Source organism: Protopterus annectens, chromosome 8.part0 (genome assembly GCF_019279795.1).
Source record: "Protopterus annectens isolate FY-2018-M chromosome 8.part0, PAN1.0, whole genome shotgun sequence".
Lineage (NCBI taxonomy): Eukaryota > Metazoa > Chordata > Ceratodontiformes > Protopteridae > Protopterus > Protopterus annectens.
In genome coordinates this window covers 1,126,286,095-1,126,303,403 of record NC_056741.1, presented here as the reverse complement: position 1 = coordinate 1,126,303,403, position 17,309 = coordinate 1,126,286,095, and positions in this window count along the sequence as shown.

Here is a 17,309-nt window from a genome sequence, read left to right as displayed (position 1 = left end):
ATAATGGTAATTATGTCTGATGGGGATAGGGAGAGACAGTTGAAGTATACATGATGGGGATAGGGTGAGACAGGTGAGGTATACATAGCACTCTGTATGCACACAGATATATGGCTATCACAGTTCTATACACAGATGGTTCAGATGTGGGCTGAAATTAGCTAAGTGTAGGAGCATACCTAGAATGACCATCATTAATTACAATGGGACTCCAGGCCAGAAATACCTGTACTCCAGTCCAGGATTTTTTGTGCTACAGCCAATTGTCTGCTGTACCTAGTGGAACAGTACAGCACCTCCCTGATATACTGCCAGAGGTATTTCCTGGCTGTGTGCTGTCTGTAATATCTGACACATATGCAGGGTGTGTATAGCATGTATTGGACGGAGCAGAGTTTTGCATAATGTGTCTGGTACATTTTACATAGCACTGTGATTTCTTGGTACGTCACCACCAGATTATTATAGATTGATGTGAGGAAACACTAGCAGACATTTGGGTTATTGACACCATATACTCCAGGGAACCTATGCTACATGAACTGTAGTATTCGGCACTTTCTACATTAGTCTGGCCAGTAGTTCCTCCTTTCCCTTATATATAGGCCTTTGTCCTGCCCTGCTCCAGTTCCTGCCTTTGTCCACAGTTGCTGCTGTATGTAGGTGTAGGTATGCTGTGACTGGGGTAAGAGATGTAACACCACACAGTGGATTACGGACTTCACACCTATGACTGTATCTGTTTTGCAGGTTGTTCAGCATAGTGTCCGATATGTCTGCTTTGATCCTCAGAAGTTTTGTCTTGTACTCTTATTATAAGGCTACATGTTGCCCAAACCTGTCATACTCTTCCAGCCAGTAATGTGGACAGGGCCATATATAACAATGGGGCATAAGCCCAAACATGGGGATGTGATTTTAATATTGCTGTTGCAAACCTAGACAGTTGGTGGAATAGTTTTGTATTCCCATGCATTTTCCAGTGGGTATGACATCTGCATCTCACCTGTCTGTTATTAGTTTCTCACAGCAACCTTTAGTCATTTGCCAATAGTTTGCCAGAAAACTGCAAATGTTATGACCAACAGAACAGATATATGCGCCATAAATGTAGACATTCTGTTAAACTCTGTTCATTTGAGGGGTATGGATGGTGCCTACTGACTTGTAGTAAGTACTGATACAGTTATGTGACAGTCTATATGTCCTGCTGCTACACTGACTTGTTACAATCTGCTGATGTTCATCGTGTTTCACTGTTGCAGTCATCACTGTAGGGTTCTTCCTGCCAGCAGGCAGTCCTCGGTCAGCCGGAATCCCAAAGTCTGTGTCCGGCGTCGGCTGTTCAGTCATGCTCCCTGACATCAGAGTGCTAGGAGTATAAAGCTGCCAGCCGACGCCATGTTCTCCTGTCTTTCTTGCCATGCGGTGAAAGCAGTTCGCAAGTGCCAGTCGGCTGACTCCTGATATTTTTTCGTGCTTCAGTCCAAATACTTACTTCTTCTTCTCAAAGCTAAGTACCCCGTTGGGGAAACTTTTTTCTTCCTCCAATCCGATGTCAGAAAAAGTTAATAATTGCATTTCTTGTGGGAAGCAAATACCTCATAAGGATTTTCATTCTTACTGTATTCCTTGTTTAGGCCCTGACCACAACATAGCTAGTTGTCGGTTTTGTGCTAGATTTAACCAATGTACGATTAAGCGAAGGTACGATTTTGCTTTTCCCTACTTTGGTAGGCGATTTAATTATAAAATGTCGTCGGACACGCTTCCGACTACCAAAGTTCACAAATGACGCAAGGATAAGGACAGGCCTCCGAGGTCCAAATCAGACAACGTTTTACTAGCAGAGCCAGTTACAGGTTCAACTGTTGTCAGTTTGGTGCTTTCACAGCCCCTGTCGTTGGCCATTTCAGAACTGATTGCCGAAATGGACTCCCACGAGGAGCCAGCTAGGCCTTTGAGCACTCCAGTTGCAGGACCTTCGGACAATGCTCCCTCGGATGGGTCCGGAGCCGCTGTGCAGGTACCGGCTTCCAAGGGGGTTTTCAGGCCTACACTGCTTCTGATAAAGGCAAAGCCAAAGACAAAGGCAAAGACTCCTAAATCTAAGACACCAGCCCAGGCCTCTTCTGATCTGGGACCCAAATCTCAGAAACAGCTCCTTAAAATGGTAGAGGACTTACTAGCCATGATTAGGGGTTCACATCCCCCTCCAGACAAAAGGCCAAGGCAAGAATTGGATTATGAATCTTCTGATCAGACATCTATTTCTTCAGTGTCTTCCTCTGAACAGGAATATACTTTCCCTCCTTATGAGGATTCTGATGCTGAGGAATCCATTCCCTCAGCTTCTCCCCCTGAGGATTTTTCTTTTGGGGAAACTTTACATGACATGAGAGAACATTTTCACTGGGAAGGACAGGAGTACTCAGAATCTAAAGAGAAGGCTTAGGGATTTCCTTCTTCTTCCCCAACATAGACCCCTGGCTATTCCTCCTATTTTGGATATTGTGGATGATGCTTTTTCTGAGGCTAATTTAACCCCTGACTCCTTTCCTCCAGCCCCTGCTAAGCCCGATAGATATTACAGGGTCCCTGATTCCCACCAGTTCCTTTACAAAAATCCTACTGCTGATCCAGAAACCATTTCTCAGGGTCCTAAGGGGGTTAATGCCACTTCTGTTAAAAACCCTATTCAGACAGATAAGGATTCTAGAGCTTTGGAGAGATGGGGCAAAAAAGTGTACACTTCTGCTACTTTATCTATTAGAGCTTTATATTGTCAATTTCATATGCTAAAATATCAGCAATTTCTACATTCTGTTATGAAACAAAAGCTAGGTACCATTTCTGCATGTGCAGATAATAAGGAATTTCACGATTTGATGCATGCCACTGAACAAGTGCGGAAGTATGGTTTACACTGTGGTTTTGATGCCTTGGAGGCCTCTTGCAGGGCGGCTGCCTCTGGCACAGTCATTAGAAGACAAGCTTGGTTAAAGGAACAAAACTTACCTGATCAAATGAAAGCAAAGTTACTGGATGCTCCTGTTCAGCATAATGTATTGTTTGGGCCTAAGGCTGAAGAGGTGATAAAGAAAATGGAGGATAAGGCAAAATCCATGCAAGCGGTTAAGGATTTCTTACAAGTTCAGCCCCTGCAATTTAGCAGAAATTGGCCAACTAAAAACTGGTCCTTTCCCAGCTCGGACAGGCCTCAGAGGGGTAGATATAGGTGCTCCAGAGGGAGGGCCCAAGCACAGACCTCTTACAGACCTAGACAGTGGAGTGCTTCCACCCCCAGGGGTGGAGAGGACAGACCTCAATCTTATAGAAAACAGGCTCAATGACTCCCCCTGCATGGCTCCAGGAACTTCTCTCCTGAAAGCCCCTCTAGGAGGAAAACTCTCTCTTTTTCAACAAAATTGGACTTACATAACCCAAGACAAGTGGGTTTTGGATGTAGTTTCAAGGGGTTACAAATTCCACTTTCATACCTTGCCAAGACCAAATGGATGGCCAGACCTACCAAAACATCAATGGTCAGAGGCATTAAACCAGGTGAGATCCCTCATGGCTATGAGGGCCATAGAACTGGTTCCACAATCAGAGACAGGGCAAGGCTTTTACTCAAGGCTCTTTCTAGTTCCCAGAAAGCAAAATTCATGGAGACCCATCCTGGATCTGTCAGTCTTAAACACTTTCCTGGAGATACCAAAGTTCAAGATGTTTACTCTGCAACAGCTCCTGCCAATGTTGAGCAAAAATGCATGGATGGTGACATTGGATTTAAAGGAGGCTTACCTACCATCCCTATCAGACAGGAGTGCAGAAAATACCTCAGGTTCAAGGCTGGCTCAGAACATTACCAATTCTCTGTGCTGGCCTTTGGCTTGTCTACTGCGCCCAGGGTCTTCACCAAGTGCCTGGCACCAGTAGTGGCTTATTGCAGACTCAAGGGAATTCAAATTTACCCTTATCTGGACGACTGCCTTATTCAAGCAGACAGCAAGGATGTCTTACTCCAACATCTGGAATTTGTTCAAAATCTTCTCAAGTACCTGGGATTCACTGTGAACATAAAAAAGTCAAATTTGACACCCACACAACAGATAACTTTTCTGGGTGCTCTTCTAAACACAACAAGCCAGATGGCATTCCTGACATCCGAAAAACAACTACAGCTGGCTTCAACATTCAAAACCTTGGCGTCAATAACTCAGCTAACTGCAAGGAAATTCCTGCAGGCTTTGGGTTACATGGCCTCCTGCATCCTTCTCATACCAAATGCAAGACTACATATGAGAAAAATACAATGGTACCTAAAAAGTGTATGGTCCCAGCATTGCCACAGTCTAGACACACAGATTGCTGTCTTGCCTTGCTTACAAAAGGAATTCCATTGGTGGACCATGGCATGTCTTCACAACAAAGGGAGAGCCTTCAGTCTGCCTCCAGCCAGCCAAGTGTTAACCACAGACTCCTCGGATTACGCATGGGGAGCCCACTTACAGGGAAAAGGTCTGCAAGGTTTTTGGACAGGGGATCAGAAGCTCCTACACATCAATTAAAAAGAGATGTTAGCTGCACAAAATGCCCTCTTGGCTTTCAGGGATCTTCTACAACCAGGACAACTACTGATACGGACAGACAGCACCACAGTTATGTGGTACATAAACAAGTAAGGGGGTTCACACTCCTACCCCCTTTGCAGACTAGCCATGACTCTATGGAACACAGCTCTAGCTTGCAAAGTGAATCTACAAGCTCAGTTCCTGCCAGCGAAACAAAATATTCTGGCAGACAGCCTGAGCAGGAACCTGTCAGACCCACACGAGTGGATGCTAGACACCAAAATATTCAAGATGATTACAGAGGCCTGGGTCTTCCCGGACATAGATCTATTTGCATCACCCCTCAACCACCAGTTACAGATTTTTTGCACAATGACATTTCACAAACTAGCATGGAAAGTGGATGCACTATCATTCAGTTGGAGAAACCTCTCAGGGTATGCCTTTCTGCCACTACCTCTTCTTCCATGGGTGTTATTAAAGATCAAGCAGGACAAGCCCAAGATGATGATTTTACTGGCCCCAAATTGGCCTCATCAATTCTGGTATTCAACACTGATGAATCTATCCCAGGGGCCACCTTGGATTTTACCTCAGATTCCAAATCTTTTGTCCCAACACCAGGGCCAGGTTCTGCACTCTCATGTCAAAACTCTCAGCCTGGCAGCCTGGGGAATTCAGGGTCTATGATTAATCCTTTCCTTCCCAAACAGGTCATGGATGTCATCTTAGAAGCCAGACGGCCTAGCACTAGAAAATCTTATGCAGGTAAATGGAAGAGATTTTGCACCTGGATGCATGCTCAGGATTCGGATCCCCTCATTCCTAACATCCCACTGATTTTACTTTACCTGACAGACATGCTTCATAAGCTATCTCTGCACATTACAATACAGATCCTCCAATCTTTTCACATCCACTTCTGAAACAATTTCTCAGAGGAGCAAAGAATTTAAGGCCCTCTAGGACACCACCCATACCTGCCTGGGACCTCAACTATGTTCTGGAAAAACTCACTCTGCCTCCTTTTGAACCTGCTGCCACATCTGATATTAAATATTTATCATGGAAGACAGCTATCCTGCTGGCTTTGACTTCAGCCAGGAGAGTCTTGGAGTTACAAGCACTCATGACTGTGGAGCCTTATATTATTTTTCACCAAGATAGGGTGCCTTTAAGGACTAATCCTACTTTCATGCCTAAAGTGGTTTCCAAAGTGGCTTTAAATCAAACTATTCACCTGCCAACTTTTTTCACTAATCCACAAAATAAGGGGGGAAAGTTCTTGCATTCCTTGGATGTTCACAGACAACCTTCATTTTTACCTGGACAGAACCAAGGATATCAGGAAAACAGAGCAACTGTTTGTTTCTTATACAACAAATTCCCAAGGCAAAGCTATTTCAAAACAGACCATTTCTAAATGGATTGCTCATGGAATCAGATTTTGTTACTCTCATCATGGAAAGCAAATCCCAGGAAAGATTAGGACTCACTCTACCAGTACTGCTGCTACTTCAGCTGCCTTTCTCAGGGGAGTACCTACCAAAGATATTTTGGAAGCTGCAACTTGGAGTTCAGTGCATACTTTCTCTAAGCACTATAATCTCCCTCTTTATTCTAAGTCTAGGGCAGGCTTTGCTTCTGCAGTCTTTCAGGGCCTTCTAGCTGCCCCTTCTGCTCTATAACCACCACCCTTTATCTCAGCTTTGGGATTCAACCCTACAGTGATGACTGCAACAGTGAAACACGATGAACATAGTACAGTTGTGTACACTTACCATAAATGTAGATGTTCGAATGTCTTCACTGTTGCAGTCTGGGTTACCCTCCCTCCTGTCCCCTCTTATACTTTCATTACTGTGTGGTTTCTTACTTCACCCTTCTTCTGAGGTGTATTTGCTTCAGGGTATGGGGTTTGTTGTATGTTACTTTTTTGTTTTACTATTGGCCTTCATTTTTGGGCACCTGACATCTGGGGCAAGAAAAACTGGAGAACATGGCGTCGGCTGGCAGCTTTATACTCCTAGCGCTCTGACGTCAGGGACCATGACTGAACAGCTGATGCCGGACCCAGACTTTCGGATTCTGGCTGACCGAGGACTGCCTGCTGGCAGGACGAACCCTACAGTGATGACTGCAACAGTGAAGACACTCGAACATCTACATTTATGGTAAGTGTACACAACTGTACTTTCTACTAGTCACCATCTAGGTTACTGAGGGCTGTGTACTGTCCATATACATGACCCTTTGTCCCTCCATTGTGTCTGTCATTGTCCAGCTTTCTTGCAGTAAGAAATACCGACATATGGACAGTCTGCAGAACTCCTACCATAGGTGTAGCTCACATGCAAGATAGTAGGTGCAGCCAGTCTCGAACCATGTACCCCATCAACCATGGTAATGTACTTACCCACTAAGCCACAACAACAACCAGACAGTGCAGTTTACTTCCTGATACTATCAATTGCAGACAAGCATAGCACCTTAACCCCTGCATATTGGGGAAATGGTACATGTCACCGGGTTGATTAGGATAGCCAAGGATTGCGTGGTCTGCTGCTATTACCTTGAAAACATACTGTGACTGCAGCTGTATGGGGACATGGGTGTGTTGGGGTAGGGGACTGAAGTATTGAGAGTCAAGCATCTGTCCTGTGACTCGCTGTATGTCATTCCCTTACATAGTACATTGCCTTTTGCTGGCTTGGAGCCTACAGCATATTAAGGGTCGGGCAATATTGGATGGAGAATTCCTTTTGTCCCACACAGCTGTCTGTTTTCTGCAGCTACAAAGGTAGCCCACTCTATCCCCTTGCATACATGCGGCAGGTCCATACATATACTGCCACAGTCTGCTACCCCATTCATGTCTTGTAAAGAAGAGTGACTTACCTTGTACCATCAGCGGTTGAGATAACAGTGCTTCAGGAATGTCTCTGTCTGATGCATGCAGTACACAGCCAGTACATGGTAAGGTACAGGATGTGTGGTGTGGCTGGCATCCTTTTTACTATGTATGTGGGTTAGAGTGAGGTGTCAGTCCCTAGGTCCCTAAGTTGTCAGTGGATGTGCTATGCAGTGCCTCTTTGCCAAGACCAGGGCATCCTCGGCATGCCTATGTCTGCATACAGGGATAGGCAAAGGGGGTTCCTCCTCCAAGTCCCTCTGTGGCTGCTGTGGCTGTCGGGACCTTGGCAATGGTGGGGGTTGTTTGTCCCTTCATTGTGATGTTCCTGTCACAGCTGTTTTCACAGGATCACATTGTGTAACATGGCAAATACTGTGAATATGTCTGCTCATGTGGCCTTAGAGTACTGCAAGGCTCCACCAGATATATCGAGGCAGCCGAACCGTGACTTGAGCAGCCCAAACACATGTGCTATGATATTCCTAGTTTGTGTGTGCCTCATTATGGCATTCTTCAGTAGGTGTGTGTGCATTTCTGATGGGTGTCATCATCCACGGTTCAGTGCATAGCCAGCATCCCCAGTATATGGCCGTATGAGAGGTCCCCTCCTGGCAACATCTGGTGCGGTTTTGAGGCATACCAGATGTGGGAGTTGTGACAGCTGCCAGGGCTGCTAGCACACACAGTCATGATAATGCCCTGGACATTGCACACAAACTTGCAGTTGATGGAGCGATGCCCCTTGCGTTTGACATAGACCCCATTCTCCTCACCAGGTGGTGCTTTGATATGCACATGAGTGCAGTCTATGGCAACCAATACCTCAGGGTAGTGAGTTACACTGTGGAAGAGATTACTGTTGCTGACCCTCTCCTCAGGGGTGTGGGATAAATAAATGTGCTCACTGGCATGTGCTTGCATGGCATCCAGGAAATGGTGGAGTACCCTGGATGCAGATGCCTGTGAGATCCCCATTATATCCCCAGTTGATCTTTGAAAAGTACCTGTAGCTAATATTCTAAGGGCTACACATACCTTTGTTTCCACTGGAATGGGTTCTCCTCTGTTGGCTCTGGGTCTGAGTTGAGGGAGGCAGAGCCTGGTGACTTCTTGTAGTATGTCCCTGTCCACCCTGTAATGCTCTACAATCTCCAGCTCATCTAGTCACTGGAAGGTCACCCTGGGCCTGAAGACTTCTCAGTCTGGGCCTATTGTCAGCATCATCATCTTCACTGACCTCAGCCTCAAGCACGTGCAGATGTTGCAGAGCAGCAGCAGCCTCTAACATTTTGTCTGTTAAAATTTCCAAGTGTGCACTCCGATGCTGCAGAGTATGTGGGAAAATCAGATTGTAGCGTGATTGCATACCTTATAGTGGTGTACTGGAATTGCAGCATTTGTCGCTTGCACAGTGTAGCACATTACCCTGTGGTACTGGGTGCCATAGACTGCACTCATGTGCACATCAACGCATCACCTGGTGAAGAGGGTAGGGTCTTTGTCAACCACAAGGGGTATCACTCCATCAACTGCCAGTTTGTATGCAATGCCCAGGGCATTGTCATGAATATGTGTGCTAGCAGCCCTGGCAGCTATCACGACTCCCACATCTGGCAAGCCTCACAACTGTACCAGAAGTTTGCCGTGGGGGGACATCCAATACAGCCATCTACTGGGGAATTCTGGCTATACACTGGAACCGTGGATTATGACACCCATTAGAAATGCACACAAACCTACTGAAGAATGCCATAATGAGGCACACACACAAACTTAGAACATCATAGAGTGTGTGTTTGGGCTGCTTAAGTCACGGTTCCACTGCCTTGATATAGCTGGTTGACCCTCGCAGTACTCTCCAGCCACATGTGCACACATATTCACAGTATGTGCCATGCTACACAATATGATCCTGTGGAAACAGCTATGGCAGGAACATCACAGGCAAGGGACACGCAGCCCCCCACCAGTGCCAAGGTCTCCACAGCCACAGGGGGATTTGGAGGAGGAACCCCCCTGAGCCTATCCCAGTAGGCAGATGTAGGTGTGCCCAGTATGCCCTGGTCTTGGCAAAAAGGCAACACATGGCACATGCACTGATAACCTAGGGACCTAGGGACTGACACGTCACTCCAACTCACATTCATAATAAAAAGGATGTCAGCCATATTACACAACCTGTACCTTACCATGTCTAGGCTGTGTACTGCATGCATCCCACACGATCAGCCCTGAAACACTGTTCTCTCAACTGCTGCAGGCATAAGGTAAGTCACTCTTTGTTTCAAGACATGAATGGAGTAGTATACTGTGGTAGCATATGTATGGACCTGCTGCATATATGTAAGGGAATGGAGATGGCTACCAAATAGCCGTAGACAGCAGGCAGCTATGTGGGACAACAGGAACCTTCAGCCCAATAATGGCTGCCCCATAATATGCAGTAAACCCCAAGTCAGCAAAACCCACTGCACTATGCGAGGGAATTACAAACACTGGGGTCACAGGAGTGATGCTTGATTGTCACTGCTAGTGTCCCCTATCCCCAACACACCCATTTTCCTATGCAACTGCAGTAACAGTATGTTTGCAAGGTAATACCAGCAGATCACACAATCCCCGGGCTGTCCCAATCAACCTGTTGACATATACCTGTTCCCCAATATGCAAGGGTCAATGTGCTATGTATGTCTGTGTTTGATAGTGTCAGGAAGTAAACTTCACTGTCTGGTGGCTGTTGTGGCTTAGTGGGCTAAGTACAATAGGGTACATGGTTAAAGACTGACTGCGTCTACTCTTTTGCATGTGAGCCACACCTATGGTAGAAGTGCTACAGAATGTCCATATGTCAGTATTCGTTACTGGAAGAAAGCTGGACAGAGCCACAGACAATGGAGGGACAGGGGGCCACAGATATGGACAGTACACAGCTCTGAGTAACCTAGATGGTGGCTTCAAGTATAGCAGATTGTAACAAGTCAATATAGCACCAGGATATAAAGGCTGTTAATGTAACTGTGAAAGTACTTACAGCAAGTCAGTGAGCATCATCTATACCCCACAAATGTGTAGGGTTTCGCAGAATGCCCACATGTATGCCTTGTATATCTGTTCTGTTTGTCATAGCATTGCAGTTGTCTGGCAAGCTATTGGCAAATCAATAAAGGTTGCTGTGAGAAAATAATGACAGACAGTTTAGATAGTTTAGCTGCAGACTTCATGTCCATCAGAAAATGCATGCTAATACAAAACAATTCTACCAACTGTCTACATTTGTAAGAGCAATATTAAAATAATTTCCCCATGTTTAGGCCTGTGCCCCGCCATTATATACGGCACTGTCCAGAGTTTTAGCTGTAAGACTTTGAGATGTATGGGAAACATGTAGCCTTATAATAACAGTACAACACAAACCACCTGAGGACCACAGCAGAATTATGGTGCACAATGCTGGACAACCTGCAAAACAGGGACAGTCAGAGGTGTAAAGTCTGTAACCCTGTGTGTGGTGTTACATATCTTACCCCAGTCACAGCATACCTACAACTACATAGAGCAGCAACTGTGGATAAAACCAGGAACTGGAGCAGGGCAGGACAAAGGCCCACATATAAGGGGAAGGAGGAACTCCTGCCCATTCAAATGTAGAAAGTGTAGAATAAAACAGTTCATGCAGTAACATGGGTTCCCTGCAGTGTATGGAGTCAATAACCAAAATGCCTGTCAGTGGTTCCTTACATCAAGTTGTAATGATCTGCCACTGACATACCAAGAAATCACAGTGATACTGAAAATGTACCAGACATATTATGCAAAACTCTGTTCAGTCCAATACACTCTGAACACGCTTTAGACATGGGTCAGATAGTATGAACAGCACACAGCTAAGAAATCCCAGAGGCATTATATCAGGGATGTGCTGGACTGTTTCATCAGGTTCAGCAGACAATTGCCTGTAGCACACAAAATCCTGGAATGGAGTACAGGTAGGTCTGGACTGGCGCCCCATTGTAAGTATTGATGGTCATACTGGGCATGGTCCTAAACTTATCTAATTTCAGCCCATGTCTGAACCCACATCTGACTATAGAACTGTGATGCCCATATATCTCTGTGCATACAGACAGCTAGGTAAACATTAACTGTCTCTCCCTATCCCCATCAGACATGATTACCCTTATCTATCTGTATGTGGCACATATAAGATATATCTGGATCTGTTGAGTTTAATATAGATACATATATTTATTATTTATTTATTTATTTTATTTATTTTACATTTGTTAACCAGGAGAGTCCAACTGGATATATGTCCATTTTCAGTGGAGGCCCGGGGAGAAAAGCTCCAGAGCAGTAAAATCATTAACAAGAGAAAGCCATGTTAACCAAAAGGTTCAATACACAATATATAGAGTACACAATATTTATACTTCTTGTAGTAGTATAGTAATTATAAGATAGTGAGTTAACCTAAGAGTGTATTTGCCAACATTCACAGGCCATATTAATATATACATGTTATAGAGGTGTTTAACAGCAAGTATAGTAAGAAGAGAGAGTAGATAACTTCCATAACTCATTTCTACACATATGTCCTTTAGGTTTCGTTACAGTGTTCAGTGATATTATTACCCCATGCAGACATTACAAAAGCAGTAGATAAGCTGTTACTCTAGTTGTTAGAAACAGAGATATACAAGTTACTATCCAGGGGTACTACAGGTACATAATCTGTGATTCAGGAAGTGTGTTTTGAGTAGTTTTTTAATTGGGTAGTGGAGTTGTTATTTATTATGTGTGCTGGAAGGGAGTTCCAGATTTTAGAGATGAAATGGCTATAAACGGATCTACCTGCCTCATTTTTAAAGTTTGTTACCTTAAGAGGTGTTGGGTACTTGATCTCGGGGATCTGGTAGTGGTGTAAGGCTGGAGTAGTTGTTGCAGTGCTGGTGTGTTACCTGGATGATGTAGTACTTTGTGAGCAAGTGCTAGTTGGTTGACTTGAAGGGTCAGGGGGAGTTCTAGCCAGATGAGTTTTTTTTAGGCTTTCACATTGGTGGGTTCTATAAGGTGATCCTGTGGCAAATCTGGCTATTTTATTGTAGTTTGTTGAGCTCAGTTTTTCGGAAATTGGTAAGCACGGGGGAGGCGTAAAGTAGGGTCGATAGGAGGTGTGTCCTGGCTGTGGTTACCTTAGAGTGACTGCTGAGAAACTGATTGTTGCGATAGAGTAGGCCCATTTTTCTGTGGACTCTTTTTATGGTCTGGGAGATATGAATGTCAAATTTAAGGCTATTGTCAATTTTCGAGGCCAAGCAGTTTGGCGTGACTGCTGGGTGTGATGATGGTCTTGTTATGAGAGGAGACTGAAAAGTTAGATGAGGAGGATGGAGGTCAGTGAGGGCTGAAGAGGAGTAATTTAGTTTTGGCTGGGTTTAGAATGAGGTTTTGGTTAGTGATCCATGTTTCTGCCAGGGAAAAGCATTCTTGTGTTTGGGAGTGGAGGTGGTCAAGGGAGTTGGCTGCACAGATAATGGTGGTATCATCTGCATATTGGACTATTGAGGCTTTGGGTATGGTGGATGGCAGTTGATTAGTAAATAGGGTGAAGAATAGAGAACCTAGGATGGAGCCTTGGGGTACCCCTAGGTAGACAGGCAGTAAGGGAGAAAGCTGATTTTGCCATTTTACAACTTGTTGTCTGCCATTTAGGTAGCTCTTAAACCAAGAAATAGTAGAGAAGCTGATATTTAGGGTAGTTAGTGTATGAAGCAGTTTTTCATGGTTGACCATGTCAAAAGCTTTAGATAAGTCTAAGAGAGTTGCAGATTCTAGCAGTCCATTGTTTCTGTGGTTATTGACGGTATTAGTGAATGATGTAAGTGCAGTGGTGGTGCTATGGAAGGGTCTGAAACCATGTTGCTAAGTGGATAGTAATTTGTTTTCTAAGAGGTACTTCTTCAATTGCATGTGGACAACCTTCTCTAGAAGTTTTGATAGGGGGGATATTATAGCTATGGGTCGATAGTTATTAAGTTCTACAGAGGTACCCCCTTTGTGCAGTGGTGTAATATGTGATATTTTTCAAAGATGGGGTACTTTGCACTCTGAGATAGATCTGTTTATTAATATGGAGACAGGATAAGCTATTGCTTCAGCTGCTAGTTGCAGATATTCGGAAGGTAGATTATCGGCGGCTGTAGAGGCTGGCCTAAGTTTTAGGAGTAATTTTTGTATGATTTTGGTTGACACTGGGTTGAAGGTGAAGATGGATTAACTAAGATTTGTTTTGGTTGAAGAGGGTGTTTTAGTTGGGGATGTGCTGTTGGGGCTTAGTTGGTTGTTGGCTATGTTTTGAATTGTTTCTGTAAATAATTGTTGAGCTCAGTGGGGATGTTGTCATGGTTGTTCACTATTTTGCAGGTGGGGGTGGTTGGTTTCCCTGGTTGTAGTACAGTGTTGACAGCAGCCCAGAACTTTTTTGGGTTGTTAATATATTTATTCTGCATATTTTGGTAGTAGGAGATTTTGTCCATTTTAATAAGTTGTTTGACTTTGTTACGTAACTGACAGTATGTTTGTTTGTCTATTTGGGATTTGCTTTTATGATAGTTTGTCCATGCTTTGTTCCTAACTCGGAGTAATGTTTTAATATTTAAAATTAGCCAAGGTGTATGTTTAGTTATGATTCTTGTAGTTCTAGGAGGGGCATGGTGGTTAAGTATGTCAATGAAGGCAGTATTGAAGTATAGTACTGCTTTATCAAAGTCCAAAGTTTTTAGGGGGGGATCAGTTACATAATTTTAGGTCATTATTGAAGTTGAGTTGGTTGACGTTTTTTAAATTCCTACATTCCCTGACAGTTTCTTGGGTCAGTTGGGGAGTTTTGCTTCTTATTAGAAATGTAGGTAGGTGGTCGCTGACGGCATCTGGCAGGCAGCCAGCGTGAGATATGTGGGAAGGATGATATACTAGTATCCAGTCTAGTATAGACTGATATTTGGTTCTTTTGTCTGTTCTGGTGGGGGAAGTTATTAGTTGGATTAGTCCATGTAGGTTGATATGGGAGATAGGGTTTAGACTGGAGCAGTTGTCCCAGTCAATATTAAGGTCACCTAATAGGATGTTTTATTGGGGAAGGGTGTTAGTTATCCATTCTAGTAGTTTTTCTGTGATGGCAATATTGTTCCCTGGGGGGATGTAGCATCATATAATGTTAATGTGTTTATGTGGGTTAAGTTTCAGTTTAGTGAGGATGAGTTCAGTGTTATCTATATCTGGGGTTGTTATGTCTAGTTTTTCTAAGATAAGGTGAGTTTTATATAATATTGCTACTCCTACACCCCTTTTTCCTACTTTGTCAGTTCTGATTATATTGTAGCCTGGTACTGTGATTTCATTATCTTGAATTAGGGGCTTAAGCCAGGTCTCTGTCAGAAGATTAAGGCATGGAGGTCATGGACCTTATTTAAGATGCTTCTAATATTTAGATTTATGAAGAGGAGTAAGTTTGTGGGCTTTTGGAGTAGGGTTGCATTTAGGTGAGGGATTGGTCTTTCTGGATTGAGTGGTCCTGGGTTGGGGTGTATGTCACCGCAGCATACTAGTGCTGTTTTCAGGTGTACATAAAGTTAGACTAGTTTGTTGATGAGTTTTGTGTAATTAAGAGTGGTGTGGGATAGGCTATTTGATGGGCATAGCTTGTGTCTGAGGTGGTGGATTATGGTGGTGTGATAGTTGTATGGGGTTTAGTTGTAAATATGGTATGGGGTTTGGAGTACTGGGGGATGTTCCTTTGTAAGGAATGAATAGTGTGTAGGTAAGTTGTGTTTGGTAACTGGTAATGGTGGTTAGCAGAGTGAGGAAAGTGATGTAAATGATATATAGTAGGACTCTGAGTTGAGTGTGTGAGGGTTGAGATGGTGATATCATGGTGTAGGGATGAAATAACTAGCATCAACCAATTACCCCAAAAACCCACAGCTATTATTCAACAATATGATCCCACCAAAAATATGATAAATAAAAGTCAACTAGTATAACACCAAAGGCTGGTCACTGTAGTCATAAATGATCAAGTGTTAAAAAGCATCCAGCAAATAAGATTCTTATATCAATTAAAACAAGAATGTATATGCTTTGAGCATTTAAATAAGGTTATTAAATAATGTTATGTAAGTACCTTTGGCTTCACATAAACACGGGTAGGTAATAGTTCTGGATGTCAGAGCAGATAACATATGGTTTTACTTATGGAACTTGGAATAGTCTTAAGAAAGTTAATAAAATAAGTATTGAGAGTATGAAACCTGGCAGTTAATGCAGTGGATTGAAACCATGAACTACTGGCAAGCTGTTTCTTGTAGTCCAGGGCTTGATTTCCATAGCCTTCATTTTCCTGCTGTGTGACTCTGTGAGCTAACTGACCAGGCAATGCACTGGGGTTTTGGTAGGCTGGGATAGTCTCTTAGGTGGTCTCCTTGACTGCTTGTCTGATGACTACCTATGAACCTTTAGCTTCAAATAAATAGTGATTGTTGGCTACTTCCTACTAGCAGTCTTCTAGTTTACAATCTCAAGTACACCTTTGTTAACTCTGATCCGAGGTCCATTTATCCTACAATGACCACTTTAGCCATAACTTTTTCCACATCAGAATATCAGCAGCTGCCATTTCCAGCATCCAAAGCTTGTTCCATTTGAGTTGATTATTTGCTTGTATCAGCTCCTGGAGTAATGCCTGTCTCCATTCAGTGTCTTTCATTAAACTCTTCAGAGCATGTCTAATCTGTCCTGCAGATTGCTTGGTCAAAAGAACCATACCACCGACAAGTCTTTTATCCTTTGGGTCAGCAACAGATATTGGCTTAAAACCATGATGCTGAAGGAGCTTACTTAGTGACTCCCAGTCTTCCAGCTCTTCCTCTGTGACTTCATCCAAGGGAATGGAAACAGTCTCTTAGCTCATTGACCTTCATTGGATTTCTATTTTCTTATTCTGCCTACATCTGAAGTTAGTAGTACAACTACTAAAATGTCTCTGATCATCCGTGGATTTGTCTCTTGATTCTGTTGAGATTTCTCCCTTTGAGTCATTCAGCACTATATACATATGGACCATATATAGAAAAGCAGACAGGGGGGAGACAGAGAGAGAGAGAGAGAGAGAGAGAGAGATAGACCCATAAAGGCATAGTGTGATGTAGTGCTGCAGCCACTTGTACACCAACTGTAACTAGTGGCACATGCAAATAGTATGTTGAGCTCAAGTGTGTAATAGTAGGGGTTCTTATCTTACATCAGCTACCATGTGTGTGTGGTATGTGTGTGTGTGTGTGTGTGTGTGTGTGTGTGTGTGTGTGTGTGTGTGTGTGTGTGTGCTTTGTTTATATTCCACATACAGCAGAATACATATGCCCAACAGGTCTATGTCTGTGCAATGGTCCCTCATTTTATGGCCCTGTGACTACTGTGCTCCACAACAGTGGTCTCCCTGTCAGCAGCTACTGATGTCTTCAACCCCAACAGCAGTGGCAGACACTATCTAAATGTATAAGCTCTGTAATTCATGTGATAAGTGTGTAGCATCATACTGTATACAGCTAGATAGGTAGTGGTTCTAATCCCAGCAATGACAACTCAGTGAGTGAGTGTCTTTATGTTTTATATCCCATTTCTGCTGTGTTTAATTGTTGCATATGTGTGTGCAATGCCAATATATTTTAAAGCCTGTGAACCCCCCCCCCATTGGCCTACTCTACAGGGCCTGCTGATGTCATCCACCCTAGATGCACAGTTACACACTCATCAGATACATA